The sequence below is a fragment of the Macrobrachium nipponense genome, chromosome 38 (genome assembly GCF_015104395.2).
Source record: "Macrobrachium nipponense isolate FS-2020 chromosome 38, ASM1510439v2, whole genome shotgun sequence".
In the NCBI taxonomy this organism is placed as follows: domain Eukaryota; kingdom Metazoa; phylum Arthropoda; class Malacostraca; order Decapoda; family Palaemonidae; genus Macrobrachium; species Macrobrachium nipponense.
The window spans coordinates 22,318,317-22,336,794 of record NC_061098.1 but is presented as its reverse complement, the minus strand read 5'-3'; the positions used below and the strand labels follow the sequence as shown (position 1 = coordinate 22,336,794).

The following is an 18,478-nucleotide window of genomic DNA, read 5'->3' as shown; positions in this document are numbered from 1 at the left end:
CAGCCTGGTCCAAGGTGCCGAGTCCTTTTAAGATAGCAACACAGGGCCTGGACAGGGCACAACAAAAGCTCTTGAGCATCACCACAAATCAGTCAGTGATGGAATGGAAAATGAAGTGAACCTGTCATCATGCACCGAGGGATTTTGGGTCTTAGCCACAAATTCCGGGTACAAATTCGAAGGACATCGACCCCCAAGCCCTGGTGTGCTTCACACCTCATAGCTCAGAACTTGTGGAGGCTCTCCTTCCCTCTTGGAAGATGCCAAAGCCAAAAGGAAAACTGTCTTGAGCGTCAGGTTCCTGTCAGATGAGCAATGCAACAGCTCATATGGACTCTTAGAAAAACTCTTAAGAACCAAGGAAACATCCCACATTGGAGGCTTGAGCTCTCTAGGAGAACTAGATTGCTCAAACCCCTTAACTAGCAGGGAAAGTTCCCAGGAAGAGGAGATGTTGATACCCTTAAGGCGTGACACCCAAACCTCAAGTGCTGCCCTGTAGCCTCTATAAGCAGAAATGGACAGTTTCTCGTCTCTGAGGAAAGTTAAAAAGTCTGCTATTCACTGATAGAGGTCCCGAGTGGAGAAAAATCCCATTTACGACACCAATCACAGTAGATCACCCACTTGCCTTGGTAAACTGCGGAGGTCGACTTTCTAAGACTGCTGGACATGTGCCCAGCTGTTCTCTGAGAAAAGCCTCTTGCTCAGAGGAGATACTTGATAGCCTCCAACCGTGAAGAGACAGGGATTCTACTAACTGGTGGAACCTTTCCGCATGGGGCCGACACAGAAGATGTCGCCAAGGGGGAATCTCCCTCGGAACCTCTGACAACAACGACAGCAGATCTGGAAACCATTCCGCCTGAGGCCACAGAGGGCTACCAAAGTCATCCTGAGACCCTGTGAACTCATCAGCCTGTTCAAAACCTGACGGATCAAACAAAATGGAGGGAAGGCATACACTTCAACGTTGTCCAAGGGATGTTGGAATGCATCTTCTGCCAATGCTAAAGGATATGGAACCAGTGAACAGAACACCTCCAGCTTCCCCCAAATCTGGAAAAGACTTGTCTGTCACCACTTGATGAAGGGACCACTCTGTGCCTAGGATCTGATCCCGGCAACTGAGTTTGTCTGCGACCACGTTCTGTTTCCCTGGGATATACCCTGGTTGAGAGCTCTACCGAATTGCAGAACCGCCCACTGGTGAAGCTCGACGATCAAGGCGTGAAGTTTGATGTGAAACCAGGCCGCCCTGTTTGTTCACATAGGCTACCACCGTGGTGTTGTCCGGCATGAGAATGACAGAATGACCCTCTACCTTCCCCACGGAAACTCCTTCAGACCCAGGAAAGCCGCCTTCAACTCCAAGACACTGATGTGTTGCTGCTTGTCCTCCAAACTCCAAACGCCTGAAGCGATGAGGCGCCTAAGTGCGCGCTGGGCCCGAACCTGCGAGGGAGGCGTTCAAGAAAGAAGGAAGTCCGGTGAGGGACACCCTTCAACAGATTCTGGTCGTCCAACCACCAACGAAGGTCTTCTCTCACTTCCAAAAACAAAAGACAGAGGAACCAAAACAGGGGAGAGTCCCCCCGCTGGGAACCAGAATTCTCCCAGTCTCCATTGCAGAGACCGAAGATGAAGACGCCATGAGGGACCAGCTTCTCCAGGGAAGATAACACTCCCAGAATAACCTGCCACTGATGAGCTGACTGATGTGACTTTGACAGGAAGTTGCGTGCTACCGCCCACAACTTCTCCGAATCTCTGATCCGGCAGAAAAAATTTTGCCACTGTCATATCGATGACCATGCCCAGGTAGAGAATCCTTTGAGTGGGTATGAGGTTTGACTTTTCCTGATTGACTAATATGCCAGGTCCAGACAAAACCAAAAGTAGACGATCCCTGTCCTGCAGCAGCTTCTCCTTGGAAACTGCCAAGACTAACCAATTGTCGAGGTACCTCAGCAAATGGATCCCCTGAGAATGGGCCCAACTTTACACGAGAGAGAAGACCCTTGTGAACACTGAGGGGCTGTCGTCAGCCCTAAGCACAAGGCTTTGTAACTTGAAGATCTTGTCCGCAAGAGGAAGAAGCCAAACCGGAACTTCCTGGACGTGGGATGAACAGGGATTTGGAAGTATGTGTCCCCTTAAGTCTATCGGCAGCATGAAGTCGCCTTCCCTCACGGCTGCCAACACCGAGCGGCGGGGTCTCCATCTTGAACCAGTGTCTTCCTGATGAAGTGATTCAAGATGGATAAGTCGATCACAGGCCTCCATCCTCCTGATGCCTTGGGCACCAAGAAGATGTGGCTGTAAAACCCCGAGGACGGACGCACTACTTCCACTATCGCATCCTTGTCCAGCATTTTCTGCACTTCCTCCCGAAGAGCCAAGAACTTCAGAGAATCTGGAGGATATGCCTTCCTGAGCTGCAGCTTGTCCAACAGAGGAGGAGAGAAGTCGAATGGTAGCAGGTATCCCACCCGAAGGACATCTACCACCCACTTCTCCGCCCCATAACTCTGCCACTTGGCCCAATGGCCAGCCAGGCAATCCCCCACCCATGGCGCAGGAGAGGGAGAGGCGCGCCTAACCTACCGATGGCCCCCCTTTACCTCTGCCCCTTGGGCTCCTTCTTGGCTTAAAAGGAACGAGAGCAAAAGGGGCATTGATCTTCAAACTTAGGCTGTGTCGAACGGGAAGGCCCTGCCGAACTCAAGGTCCTCGATGGCCCACCACGCGACGATCTCCTTGACTGCTGCTGGACAGGGGAAGGAGGAGGAGCAGACGTCTCCAAGGACGAGACTCCAACTTAGACACGGCCTGGTGCACCAGTCGGTCTTTGTGTCAGCACAGAGCCAGTCTATTGCTTTTTCGAGTTCTGTCCAAGGAAACAAAAATTGGGACTCCAACAGATCTCCGTTCCTCAATGCCAGCAAAGACTCGGTGTCGAGCGATCTCTCCATCCTAGACAAAGCCGCGTCCCTCCTAATCAGAAGATGATTAGCCCATAAATTGGCACCGAGGTGAGCCAATATGAATGCCTTGCCCCGGACTGCAAAAGACTGGCAAGCGAGGCGGCACTCACCAACCCTTACAAGGACCTATTGGAAGCTATCTTGGCAATAACCACAGACCAGAGGTCCGAGCCAAGAAACCATCTGCAACATGAAGGCCGCCGTAGATTCCAAAGCTGAGGCATCTTGTGGAGACAAGGGATGGAGCCACCGACCTCACCTGTTCCAAGTCAAACCCGGCTTCAGGCGAATGACGTCTGGGTTAAGGTGGTGTGACAACAAAAATGCAGAGCTCGTAGCATAGTACTTCCTATGAGGCGGTGGTAGTATTTGGTAGAGGCTCTAGAGCACAGCGACCAAAGTCCCGGTCAGAAACAGAGGTGTTAACCTTCTGCAAGACTGACTGAACGTGCCCCGACAAAGGAAGCTGAAGAGATGATTTGAGGTCCTGAGTAGCTCCCTCCAAGGCTTCCAAGCAAGGAGGAGTGTAAGACGACCGAGCCTGAGTCCTACTTTCCAAATTGTTAAACCCACGAATGAGATCAACAACTTCCGAAAAGGAAGACAGAAACTCTTGCGTGTCTCCCTCCTCCTGCTATGGTGGAGAAACCGACGACGAGAAGGGTGTGTAGGCTCTTCTAATGAGCCTTCTCCACCAAAATTAACAGAAGGGTTAGCAGCCAAGCAGTCCCAAACCCCTACTAAAACTGTCTGGGCTGGGTCCAAGCATCGGCCTCGAGACGAACCCACTGTAACACTAAGAACACACTTACCTCAACAGATGGACCCCACATGTCCATGAATGGTCAAGGGCGTGGCAGACGTACGTACGTGAGATGGGGGGAAAACTCGAACACTCGAGAGCGACGGAGAATCCCTTAGAGTCGAACTCTTGGAAGCACCAGTTAAAGAAGCAGGCAAACACTCCAGCTGCACAAACTCCGTGCTCACTACCTTCGACCTCTTGACAGGCGCCTTCAGATCTTTACGGCGACGAATAGGCCTTGGAGAAGAAGGAGCACTAACATTACATGCATGGGAAGGGGAGGTTGCAACATTCTCATGATGTGCAAGGATGGGGGGGGGGGGGGGGGGGGGGGTTTGCACATTCGACATTCGAGGCAGAGGATGAAGCAAACCCCTGCAGAACGCACACCACTAACACTGCCCAAACCACCGAAACCACAGCACTCTCGGGAACACGTCCACATTGTTCCTCCCTCGAAGCAAAGGAAGGCAAAGTCCTTAGCCTTCCAATGCTTGATACGCCGACGAGGTGTAGAGGGGGAAGAGGGAGCGGAAGACAGCACTAGTTTCTTATGCGCACTCTTCTCGGGAGGTGGAGACGAAGCAACACGTTTCCTACCAGTCCTCCCAACCAACCGATAAGGCAGCCAACTTCACATCCAATACAGAGTCCAACCTCTGAAGCACTGCCTGGCATATGACCTCAGACTGATGTGCCAGAGAAGGCTCTGAAGACAAGGAAGGGAGACGTTGCAAACTGGGCGGCAGTGATGACATCACGGCTGAGCAAGGCAGATCAGAGGAGACGACTGGGAGAGACGTCATCGATGTGAGTGACATCACAAGCGGTGGTGACATCACGGCTTCCCCTTGGTGCAAGGGGGAAAGAGACGCCACTAGCGGAGGAATACACAAAGATGGACCCTGTGACGTCATCAACGGGGCTGACCCGCCGCAGTCACTCCAACTCGAAGTGGCGGCAGACACTGGCGGAGCAATACAAGAGGGCTGACTGCTGATACCCACGAAGACGAGGCCGGGAGGAGGGGGGTTGGCCTGGCCAGACCGGGATGGGGGGGGGGGGGGGGTGGCAAGCCATCCACAAAATGCGCTAGCAACCCCTCCAGGACGGGGTACCCCCTAGCCCAAGCGTCTTCCAAATCACCGCCATTTTGGACGCCTCCAACACTGGAAGAGAAGAGATTGATGAAAAAGCCTCACCCTTCTCAGAAACCAATAAACTCCTGAGGAAGAATGGGGCTACATTACAAATATTACCCTGCAGCCTTCCGATACTTCCATCGACGAATCAATGGAAGAAAACAAAAGGAAGGAGATGCAGGGACAACGCTACTATGGGGGTTGACTACTGTGGGAGACAAAACATCGGGAATAGGAGGAAAACCTTCCTAAGTAGGAAGAGTTGAAACCCTCTGATGTTCCCTCTTGCCATAAAACGACCTCCCACTGCTCCTCAGGCCATGCCGGCATTCCTGCAAGGATTTGTAAATGGTACAAAAATTCGAACGACACCTACTGCATGTGATGTGAGGGTCGGTGGCTGCCGAAGCCAAAAACGAGAACATGGAAAACCAGGAACTTTGGGGCACATACGCTGACGCCGAGAAGGAGCAGAAGAAGCCATAATACTAGGCAAAAACACACACATAACTATAAGAAAAGAAACAGCCAATGAACCGGGAAAAGGCCAAGAGAGGTAAACACAACTCTCACCCAGGCAGTCAAAGAAAAGAGACTGGCATAGGTGCGTGTCCTTGACCACTCTTCCCACCCGATCTACGCATGCATTGCCAGTTATCACAAGATTCCTTGCTTTTCATCTGCTTTTTTAACCAGATCCAGCTAGGCGCTAGAATTTATCCTATTGTTAAGGACCGAAGGTTTGTTCGCGTATGAACAATGTAAGGAGAATAGCATTAGGCTAGTAATACACTGCATCTTCACCGGAGCTTTTAAACTTCCAAATGCATGACATCCTCAGGGAGACTGTTCCACAGTCCTATGGTGTGAGGAATAAAGGTCCTCTGGAATTGAGAAGTTCTACAGCAAGGCACATTTACTGCATTATTGATGCTGCCGTTCAGTAAATCTGGTTGCTCTCACCAGAAAAAGGAGTTCAGGGATCAATTGTGAATGTGAAAGATTTCTGTTAAAATATGAATTTTCATGATAAATTTATTATTTGGATACTTACCTACTGTTAAAGTTAGCTATACCTCCACGCTGATTTAGGTGAGTCAGTCATTTTCAAAAAAAAAAAGAAATTGAATGGCTGCCCTGATTGACTGTCTAATTCCACCTGTTCTCCACAAAGTGTGTTTCAAATGTTTTAACTCATGTCAGAATTCTCCTTGACAGCTCACTAGGTTGTGGGGAGGCTGGGTGGGGTCTACTTTAATGGTAGGTAAGTATCCAAACACAAATTTTATTATGAAAATTTATATTATTCGAGATGACTCTTACCTACTCCTAAAGAGGAGGATGGTGGTAATGCAGCTGGACAAAAATCTGCTCAGCCAAATGAGCTAAAGGTTTCTTCGCATGAACCACAAAACATTCTTACCTGATCGAGAATACTTTCTTCTGGGATTATACTACAACCAGAAGTTGGATTCCATTCATACATGTGCAGCAAAGAGCAGCCTTGTGGAGAAAACCACTTAAATTCAGTCAGATTGAAACAGAAGAGGTGTGAAGGGACCCCTGTGCCTGGGTCCAAAAGCCCTATAAAATGGCAGTCACTTAAAATAAATACCTTTATGATATAAAGGTACGCTCCTATGCAAAATTTGTACCTTCACACTCCCCAAGACATTACAACCCGGGATTTAAACAAAAGAGCCTACAGGATTGCTTTTTCTTCGGTTCAGGAAAAAGACTACCCACAAACTAGTAGAGGATTAAGCGCTTTTACTGTTTTCAAACACAACTCTGCATACTTGAGGTAGTGAGCGGGTAAAACCAAACTGCACTTCTACTGCACCACCATTCAATTTCCTATCCTAATGCAACAAATTAACATAACACTAAATGAAGTTTCTCCTACTAACCTGGCGACAAAGATGGTGCTGGATTACTTATAAATTAAAGAACGTTAGGTGTAAATCGTAATTTCTTACGTTGAGCCTGTACGTTTAATTGAGCCTCATTATCATTAGCCCTTACCAAATAGGAAACTTCTTTCAGGCCTAAAATTCTTCAAGAAGCAAGTGCCTAGCCATCTTTGACATCGAGTCTGCACAATTAAGTATCATCCCCATATCACTATATAAGAATGAGGATTTAGAGAATTAAAAATCGTAATGCATAAAAACTGGGTCAGGTGATGCAACAGGTCCTTGGCCTTTAGAAAACTGTTGACAGAGTTGGCCAACTTGAACCAGTGATTCTGTAGAAAAGATTCTTGTTCCTAAAAATCAACACCATCCACCTATGAGCAACAAAATCCCTGACAATACTTATGAGGACCCAGAAAAAAAGGTGGAAAATACTAGTCAGAAAATTGAGGGCCAGTCTGTCAATAATTCACATTATGGCAAAATGGGCTATAACAACATCTACCTTGCTAGATATCAAGTTTGCCAACGGACACACTGAAAAAATACATAATCAACTTTGAGAAGAAGACTAAAGAGTTAGGCCTGCAAGGTAAGGCCCAAGCCTACCATGAGGAAACTGAACAAACAAATTTGACCTGCTTTCATCAGCAGAGGTCTGCCAGGGTGCACGTACAGTAGTACCTCGAGATACGAAATTAATCCGTTCCGAGGCGCCCTTCGTATCATGAGGTTTTCGTATCTTGGACCACATTTACATGTAAAATGGCTAATCCGTTCCAAGCCCTCCAAAACACGCCATTAAATTTCAAAATAAAACTAAATTGACCTATAAACAATGAAATACTACAACAATTTGGACCATTCAATACCTAAATTAAGACTAAAAATGCAAAATCTGTAAATAAAGTGTATATTAGTGTACAAGAAATATTATTACTATAACGTAAAATGTGGAAGCTTACCTTTCGAGTGAGGCTACGTACATACGTAACTATCCAAGAAAGATTGCTTCTGCCTACGTACTTTTTCACATGTTCCTGTGTGAGCCTTTTTGTTTTCGGGGGTGTCTTCTACAAATGATTGCACTTTATGAAAAGCGGCATTAATTTCTGCCTATGTAATATGTACGTACGTTCACTTAAAAAATATACGTACGTACTACAACGTAACTATCCAAGGAAGATTGCTTCTGCCTAAGTAATATTTTTCCCAATGTTCCTGTGTGAGCCTTTTCGGGGTTGTCTTCTACAAACGATTGCACTTTTATGAAAGCTGCTTTAATTTCTGCCATTTTTTTTCTTCTTTTTTTTATTTTTAACTTTTTTTACTTTACGTAGTTTTTTTTTTTTACACATAGTTTCAACTTTCTTTTTTTGCACCTCATGACTCTGTTGGCCCTGATGTCCATCAAAACCCTGTTCTCCAACCAATGCTCTCTCTCAACTGATTTGGTACTGAATGTTCGGCTGCTGACCTTCAACATAAACTGAAGTGCCTTGATTATACGTACACTACATACTGGTATGCATGTTGTAAATGATTGGTCTACACCCTCTGTTCAGCAGGGAGTGGTGGAGATTCTACCAACCCTGCAAAGTTTTTCCAGTTATCCCATGAGAGAGACCTTGATCACTTATCCCATGTGAGAGATCTTGGTCACTTTTTTTTTTAAATATTAGTATTACGTACACATTGACGATCCCGAAAACGAATACCGCGTGCGTACTATAACAATGCTGGTACCGAGTGGCCGAGCCACGCCACCACGTGTACATAGTAGATGCATGATGGGAGGGACGCTGGCCAATAGGAGAGAAGGATTTCATGGCTGCGACTAGCATCAGGAACCAATGGGAGAGCAGGAGGATGGTGGCGAGTCTACTAGTATACTAAGATGGCGGCGCGCAGCGCGATTTTCAAAATTGTTTATCCGGGTGAATCTCGGACTTTCAGAAACCTTTCGTATCTTGAAAACTTTTTGTATGTAGAGCCATTAAATTTTTCGTATTGGCTTTCATATCTCGAGATTTTTCTTAAGTTGAGCCTTTCGTATCTCGAGGTACCACTGTACATGGAACTGAACTGAACTGAACTGAATGTCACAGATTGTCAATTTCAATTCAACATTTGACATAGGCTTTGCAGCAAGACTAATGGTGAATCCTTGGAAGCTTCCAAGGTGGGAATAGAGGAATTTCAACTGACATGAAAAGACTTAACAAGAAACAAGGGTCTTGTTTTGAGTCAAATCTACAACGTGGACAAAATGTGTTTATTCTATCGCTTGGCTGAAAAGAAGAAAAGAAATTTACCCAGTCAAAAGTTTTGAAACAACTCGTATCTGCTTTATGTGCTATTGCTTCTGGCAGACAAAGTTGCAAACCATTCATAGTTGGACATCCAAAGCAACGACTTAGCATGTACTATAGGCGAATGGGTAGTCTCCCAGTGATTTGGCCTCATTTGACAAAGGCTTGGTTTATCTCCAAGATTATTTCCAATTGGTTCCATAACCACATTTTGTCATCAGACATAAAACCTAAGAATTGACAAACATTGGGTGAAGGCTTTGCTTCTTGGAGTAAATAAACTAATGCCTTTTTATCTATATTTGCACTATCCCAAATTCACAATATCTGGAATTCTAGAACACTACATATTATAAAAAAATATATATATACATCAAAAAAAATTCAAAACAATCCACAAGGTTGGCAACACTACTCGTGAAACATAGCAATGTATGATGTTTACATTCATTAAGCACACTGAGAAAATGGTATTGTGGGAGTGGTAGGCATAAACTTTCCGGGGAAGGTGGAAAAGAGAGCTGGAAGGGCTGTGTGGGGAGGGCTGCTTTGTCATCTTGGTTACTGCTTTGTTATCACTTTTATGGGGCTGAGAACAAACATCACCACTAAAATAATGTATGGTAAAGCTGCATGGGTAGGCGAGTAATCATGTGCTTGTAAGCTGTTGTGCTACTTGTGCAAAAGCAATACATTAATACATGTCATTATGTTTTAATGCCTTTGAACAGCTGATCAAAATGTCATGATAACGTAAAGTGTTTCCTTCTCTCATTAGCTGCCTTTGAAGATACCAAAGCTCTTTGTGGCGCAAGGTGCTCTGCTCCTTTGTTCAGTTGTGCATCATTTCTCGTGTATAAACAGGTTGCTGTGTGAACCTGTCTTTTCTGTGTCAGAAATTTTATTTCGATGCATTTTATGGCTTTTGTAAGACATGCATTGAATTATTAGGTTCAAACATTTAGACTGAAATATCTTAGTGTTAAGTTACTTAGGTTAAGGCATTTAGGTTAAGGAGATTGGATGGTTATCATAAGAATTTAAATAAAAGATAAAGATTAGAGTAATATCTGATTTATGAGAGTATGTTCTAGGTCAAGTTAGCTGATTGGATAGGTAAGTTTGTCCTGTTACAAAAAATTGGCCTGTCTAACATACATGAGTTTTTCTATAAATAAAAGTAGCTGTATAAGGCTAGAGATTTTTTTTATTATCTATACACAAACTTCTAATTAAAACCCTATAACATACTGTAAATATCTAACAATCCTTGAACACTAGAACACTAGAACACTATACTAAAAGGTTTTATCATTGTACTGTACATATGAATGAAACATCATCTTACCTGTAAGAGACATATCTCTTCTCAAGAGTACCAAAATGGCAGATGTGCTAATCCTTACAAGATCTGGTCTTAGTAGTTGTGTATTATGCATGGGAAGTGCTGACAAGGTCAAATCAAGAGCTGCTCGTTGTACCAAGACACTACTGTCTTCAAGGGCTTGGCACAATGCTGATACCTGCATGCATATGAAAAAATCATCTCAGTGCTTCCAAAAGACCTGAATTCTTTGTGTATATAATTATTCAGTATAGTACTAAAACTGTCATTTTGAAAATATATCCAGAACATCCACAAACATTCTCAGCACCATACTAATAATTCCCAACATCTAGAATGAAAACAACTAAATAATTCTAACAACAACATACATGAACAAATCAAAAATCTTACCATTACATCAATATTGGTACCAAGAATGTGTAGCTGGTCTTCTGTTGACAGTTTTTTATTAAAACATGCCATTATGTGGGTGATGGCAGGAAGACGAACGCCAGAGTTACCCCAAACACAGTCCCACAAACATCCAAAAATTCTGCCTTCCCACACCTTCAGCAACTCGTGTTAATAGCTGGGATGTCCTGCAGGTGAGACGGTAAATTACAGTAAAAAAACATATATGTTTTTTAGGTAAAATGTCAAATTTTCATAATAAAATTTGTTGCTTCTAAAGTTACCTATCATTCACATAGTATAAGTTGCAAGCAACCAGTTCATTCAGCATTTAATAAAAATAAATAGGGGTAGTACCAGGTTTAATAGCCTATCACATCTTCCTGCTTGACTTTTCCTGCACAGTTTTCTCTGCCCACTGAATCCCTTCTAGCCAGGAGGAGGTTTCCCCCCCACAAGTCCTGCTGAGGTGGCCTACATATGAAATGGCCTTAGCCCCAGACTTCAGTTGTCTGATAAATGAGGTAGAGCTAACCGACTCACTTTCGGAGCGGCATGAAGCTATCGTGGCTACTGCAGTGGACCATAAGTCTGACCACAACACAGTCTGGAAGACGGAGGAAACAGTAGACTCCATAGCAGAGGCCACCTGGGTGGAAAACGACAGGCACTCGCACCTTATTGGATAACGAGATAGTCTAGGCTTAAAGGCGGATCAATCAGGATTAGGAGTGGCGTGGTATCAACTGAGCAATGTTGGTGGAATGATATTTCCTTGACGCTGGAGAGGAGAGAAGAACTTAGATGACCAACTGGATCGAAATGAGCTATCTCTATCCGAAACCAGGTCATTCATATGTTTCAAAATAGACTACACATGTCCCAAAAGCGGGTGAGATCAAACAAAGTTCTAGAATCCCGCTTTGGGACGAGCAAAGCTTCTATGCCAGTAGAGGTCATCGAAGATTGAGCCTGTTGTCCTCCCTTCCAGGTTTACTGAACTCACGGAGAAGATCAACAACCTCCAATAAGAAGACATAACTCAGTGTTCTCCACTTCCTCTGGCTCAGGCATAGGAGAACGACAACGTGAGGAGGAAGGTCTAGAAAGAACCTCATCCTATTCTAAAGCCACGGCAGAGGTCTCCCTACAGAGCTGGGCATCACGTTTCTCACTGGAAGAAATGGCACCCTGAACGTTTGAACCAAGAGGGTTCAAGATCAGGAGATGCATCATGAACCTTTCCTTGATGAAGAAAACTATCAGCACGAACATGTTATGTACCTCGTACACAGCCAAGCAGAGACTCACATGTACAACCGTGAGAAGACTTACGTGTACTAAACCGTGAGAACTCACATGTAACGAGCCCCACCCATGAGAAGACTCACGTACACAGCTGCGATACGACTCACGTACAATGCCTTGAGACGACATATACACGACATGACATGACTCATGTACATGGCCACAAGACAACTCATACAGCTGCGAGACGACTTATGTGCACGGCTGCGACATGAATCACGTACATGGCCGCAAGACGAATCATATACACAGCCGTGAGACGACCCTGTACACAGTCATGAGATGGCTACTCACGTACACAGCCATAAGATGATTCACACACGGCTGTGAAACGAATCACCGTACACAGCCGTGCAAATGCACTCATTCACGGCTATTTGTAACGAATCACGTCCATGGTTACAGGATAAAGACCAATGAGCACAGGAAGATCTTGAAGAAGAAGTCTGACCTTGAAGGTCACATCCCTAGATGAGGAATGACACTATCAGGAACTCTTAGGTGAAGGAGACTTAGAGAGTGTAATCATCTTGGAAGAAGATTTTGAGTCGCAAGCCCACGGACCCAAAGCATTTCACGTCATCGACCGTCATCATCACCCACACGTCCATATGAGAAATCCCAGATGCCAGAGACAACTGAGTGGAAGGCAATTTCAAACTCTTAATCAATGCTATCAACCTTATGGTAACTCTAGTAGGCTTTGAAGATGGGGGCCCATCTTTAAATTAAAACAAGTTCGTGTAAGTGCAATGGAGAGACACGTCCAGGTAAAGAAGACTGTGAAACTTTTCATTCCCAAAAGAAGAAACAACAAAGTCCTGAATCCTCCAACGTCTGACTCTTATGCAAGTAGGAGGAGACTTCATCACTTCTTGCTAGGCGGAGAGGAGGAAGAGGAAAGCCCCTCTTCTTCTATGCCATCTCTTAGTAGGGAAACTGCATATCTCTCAAGAAAAACGAAGTCCAGATTGTCAAACATCACCTGGAAGAACGTGTCTGAAGGAGGCTGAGGCAGATGACAGAGACGTGATGGTAATAACGTCACGGCCTGAGACAGAGGGAGAACCAACACCGCAGTCGACGTCATAGGCTGAGTGGAAGCTGGGAGTGATGTCACGCCAATGGCCTCATTGGCAGGGAGATAAGAAGCAACTAAGCACAACATTGTCGATGGCTCCAGCCCACCTGAAGGCATCACACACACAGAGTAGTGTAGGCCAGGAGGAGGGGGGGGGGGACTGCCAGTGGGACTGGGGAGGCTGGTGAGCAGACAAGAAATGTACCAGCAACCCATCCAAAGAGGGTGAACCCCGTAGGCCTAGGGAACACCCAAATCGGGGTCATTTTGTTGGACTCTAAATATGAAACAAAGGAAGCTGGAGGGGGAGCCTCCTCTCCTAAGGGAATGTGATCGTCTCCCACAAAGAAGGGGCCTCATTAAACATGTCCCTCCCACAAAAGAAGGAGCCTCATTAAACATATAAACTATCTTCTGCACCGCCCAATACTTCCAAAGACAAATCATGAAAGAACAGGGCGGGACACGGGAACAAACAGATGCAGGAGGAAGACTAGAAGACTACTGGAAGAAGAAGCCGAAATGTCCATTTGGGGAGGCGGAAAACCTTCCCAAGAAGGACAAGTCAACACCTTACATTGATCCCTCTCCTTATAGAAAGCCCTCCACTGAGATATAGGCCAGGAGTAACATTCCGGGCACAGATTAGTGATACAGTGAACCCCTCGTATTCTTGAATTCCAGATTCGTGGAACCACATATTCGCGGATTCTGTTTGGAACCTATACCCCCATTATTTGTGGAAATTCACCTATTTGCTGTATTTCTCTATGAGCAATATCCACAAATGCCTGTTCTTTTATCAATTTCATCATATAATGCCCTTTTTGTGATAAAAATAATAAAAAGGTCAGGTACGTATATACGTACACTTTTAGGAGGTTTTTCTAGTTTTAACCAAATAGATGGTTTTAGGCATTTTTAAAGGGGTTTCAACTATTCACGGGGGTCTAGTATGCATCCCCGGCAAATACGGGGGGAAGACTGCAGAATAAAAGATCATACGGCACCTACTGCAAATTGAATGGGGATCAGTAACAGAAGAAGCAAAAAACCTGGAACATGAAAATCCCAGGGCTTGGAACTCTATGAGGAATCAATGATTACAGGACAGATACACACATCCACTATAAAAAAGCAAAGAAATAACAGGCAAACAAAGCAGCTGGCTTGGGAAGGAGAGCGTAACACGACTACTCTCCAAGGCAGTCAAAGAAAGTCTGATGCATCACGAGGTCCCAACCTTGGTCGTTGACCAGTTTCCAAAATGTAGACATATGGGTTGGCCAAATGCCAACAGACTACTTGCTTTACAGCCTTTGACTTATTGTTTTTAACCGGTTCCCAGCTGGTGCTAGAGGGTTATCCTATTGTTAAGACCGAAGGTTTGTTCTGCGTATGAACAAACAATTTTTACAAAATTAAAAAAAACTCTTAGACAACACACTTCACATTATCATTTAAATACTTTTACATCAATTTTCCCTTTGTGAGGTTAGAAGTAAAATGAGTTATCTCTCCCCTGCCTTCTGTACTCAACCTGGACTCTCATCAGTTATAAGCCCTATTCTATACCCTTTCTCTAAGACTTCCTATGCCTTCCAACTCATATTACTACTGCTAATTTCCATGTCTACTGCTTTTCTGACTAACTACTGTACTCCTCATCCTTTTTTATTACACATTAACCCCTTCAGCACTGGGACGTATACATGTACATCTTTTACGGTCCCAGTAATAAAGACTGCGATGTACGCTTATACATCTTTCATACCTCCTCGAAAAGCAAAGCTGTTTTCTTCAGGTTGGATGGTTTCCAGACACAGTATTGTGTACGAGAGAGGTGCTGAATCTCCACCACAATTCATTCTAGCCAATGAGCATCCGATGGACGTCGTGACGTCATTTTCATATGGGATATTAGGAGGGGTACTGGCCAACAAATGCGAGTGCGCTTCAAGCTATTATCTGAGAAGGATGATCACAATCTTGTTCGTAAACCATATAGATTTGAATTCCTAAACTTTTTTGTCCCTTTTGACATGCAGGTATTTATTTTTTTTAGTTATCATGTCAGATGATAGTGTTTCAGAGTCAGGGTCTGAATACCTGCCAAATCTATCAGATGATGATTATAGTGATAGTTTCTTAGAGGATGACAGTGACGAGTGTTTGGAAGACATTGAACCTATGTCGATGAAGGTTGGCGGCTCATAACTCATCCATCTTGTGACATGCGCCCCAGACCCAGCGGCCACCCCCCCTTTTATGAAGGGTGACAATGGGATTCCTGCTTACACACCAGATTTCACCTGCTTACGCGATGCATTTTGTTTTAGTTTTTTTCTTTTTTGTGGTGATGTAATTGACAAATTGTGTGAATGGATGAATGCTCGGGCAGAGGAGTACGTACTTTCATTCAATGGAAAAGCGTAAGGGTGAAAGGACTTCTATGGAGGCCTGCTACTCGTGACAAGATGTATGTTTTATATAGCTTGACAATGATAACGTGGGTGAGTAAACTGCCCCGTATGTACGTATATGTATTGGTCACGAGATGCTGTTGCTTTTATTTTTTTTTTTTCTTCTTTCTTTTTTGCTCTATCACAGTCCTCTAATTCGACTGGATGGTTATTTATAGTGTGGGGTTCCAGGTTGCATCCTGCCTCCTTGTTAGGAGTCCATCACTTTTCTTACTATGTGCGCCGTTTCTAGGATCACACTCTTCTGCATGAGTCCTGGAGCTACTTCAGCCTCTAGTTTTTCTAGATTCCTTTTCAGGGATCTTGGATCGTGCCTAGTGCTCCTATGATTATGGATAACGATTTCCACTGGCATATCCCATATCCTTCTTATTTCTATTTTCAGATCTTGATACTTATCCATTTTTTGCCCTCCTCTTTCTCTTCAACTCTGGTGTCCCATAGTATTGCGACATCAATGAGTGATAGTACTTTCTTCTTGACTTTGTCAATCAACGTCACGTCTGGTCTATTTGCACACATCACCCTATCCGTTCTGATACCATAGTCCCAGAGGATCTTTGCGTGATCGTTTTCTATCACTCCCTCAGGTTGGTGCTCGTACCACTTATTACTGCAAGGTAGCTGATGTTTCTTGCACAGGTTCCAGTGGAGGGCTTTTGCCACTGAATCATGCCTCTTTTTGTACTGGTTCTGTGCAAGTGCCGGGCATTCGCTTGCTATGTGTTTATGGTTTTCATTTTTCGTATTGCACTTCCTACATATGGGAGAGATGTTATTTCCGTCTATCGTTCTTTGAACATATCTGGTTCTTAGGGCCTGATCTTGTGCCGCTGTTATCATTCCTTCAGTTTCCTTCTTTAGCTCTCCCCTCTGTAGCCCATTGCCATGTGTCATCGCTGGCTAGTTCTTTAGTCTGTCTCATGTAATGTCCGTGCATTGGCTTGTTGTGCCAGTCCTCTGTTCTGTCTGTCATTCTCCTGTCTCTGTATATTTCTGGGTCTTCGTCTACTTTTATTAGTCCTTCCCATGCACTCTTTATTCCACTCGTCTTCACTGGTTTTCAGATATTGCCCCAGTGCTCTGTTCTCGATGTTGACGCAGTCCTCTATACTTAGTTGTCCTCTCCCTCCTTCCTTTCGTGTCATGTATAGTCTGTCCATATTTGCTCTTGGGTGTAGTGCTTTGTGTATTGTTATATGTTTCCTGGTTTTCGTTTTTGATCTATGGTGCGGAGTTCTGCCTTTGTCCATTCCAACTATTCCTGCGCTGTATCTGATTAATGGCACTGCCATGTGTTTATGGCTTTTATCATATTTCCGGCGTTGAGTTTTGACTTGAGTATCGCCTTGATCTCTGCATATATTCTTTCCTGATCGTGTCCTTCATCTCTTGGTGTTTTATATCCCCTCCTTCCATTATTCCCAGGTATTTGTATCCTGTCTCATCTATGTGTTTCATGTTGCTCCCATCTGGTAGCTTTATCCCTTCAGTTCTCGTTACTTTGCCTTTTTGTATGTTGACTAAGGCGCATTTTTCTATTCCAAACTCCATCCTGATTGTCCCCCAGATACAATCCTTACAGTCTGGATTAGGGTATCTATTTCCTTGATGCTCTTACCATACAGCTTGATGTCGTCCATGAACATCAGATGGATATTATTAGTTTTTTTTTTTTTCTCTCTCTCTCTCTCACAGTCCTCTAATTCGACTGGGTGGTATTTATAGTGTGGGGTTCCAGGTTGCATCCTGCCTCCTTAGGAGTCCATCACTTTTCTTACTATGTGTGCCGTTTCTAGGATCACACTCTTCTGCATGAGTCCTGGAGCTACTTCAGCCTCTAGTTTTTTCTTGATTCCTTTTCAGGATCTTGGATCGTGCCTAGTGCTCCTATGATTATGGTACGATTTCCACTGGCATATCCCATATCCTTCTTATTTCTATTTTCAGATCTTGATACTTATCCATTTTTTTCCCTCTCTTTCTCTTTCAACAACTCTGGTGTCCCATGGTATTGCGACATCAATGAGTGATAGTACTTTCTTCTTGACTTTGTCAATCAACGTCACGTCTGGTCTATTTGCACATATCACCCTATCCGTTCTGATACCATAGTCCCATAGGATCTTTGCGTGATCGTTTTCAATCACTCCCTCAGGTTGGTGCTCGTACCACTTATTACTGCAAGGTAGCTGATGCTTCTTGCACAGGTTCCAGTGGAGGGCTTTTGACACTGAATCATGCCTCTTTTTGTACTGGTTCTGTGCAAGTGCCACATTCGCTTGCTATGTGGTTTATGGTTTCATTTTTCGTATTGCACATCCTACATATGGGAGAGATGTTATTTCCGTCTATCGTTCTTTGAACATATCTGGTTCTTAGGGCCTGATCTTGTGCCGCTGTTATCATTCCTTCAGTTTCCTTCTTTAGCTCTCCCCTCTGTAGCCATTGCCATGTGTCATCGCTGGCTAGTTCTTTAGTCTGTCTCATGTAATGTCCGTGCATTGGCTTGTTGTGCCATCCTCTGTTCTGTCTGTCATTCTCCTGTCTCTGTATATTTCTGGGTCTTCGTCTACTTTTATTAGTCCTTCTTCCCATGCACTCTTTGACTCGTCTTCACTGGTTTTCAGATATTGCCCCAGTGCTCTGTTCTCGATGTTGACGCAGTCCTCTATACTTAGTAGTCCTCTCCCTCCTTCCTTTCGT

The 18,478-nt window shown here is 44.5% G+C and overlaps 1 pseudogene; it reads right to left on the bottom strand.

The window, feature by feature from the left end:
* Positions 1–18,478, bottom strand: part of LOC135209771 (protein dopey-1 homolog) — an 85,175-nt pseudogene that overhangs the window by 21,449 nt on the left and 45,248 nt on the right.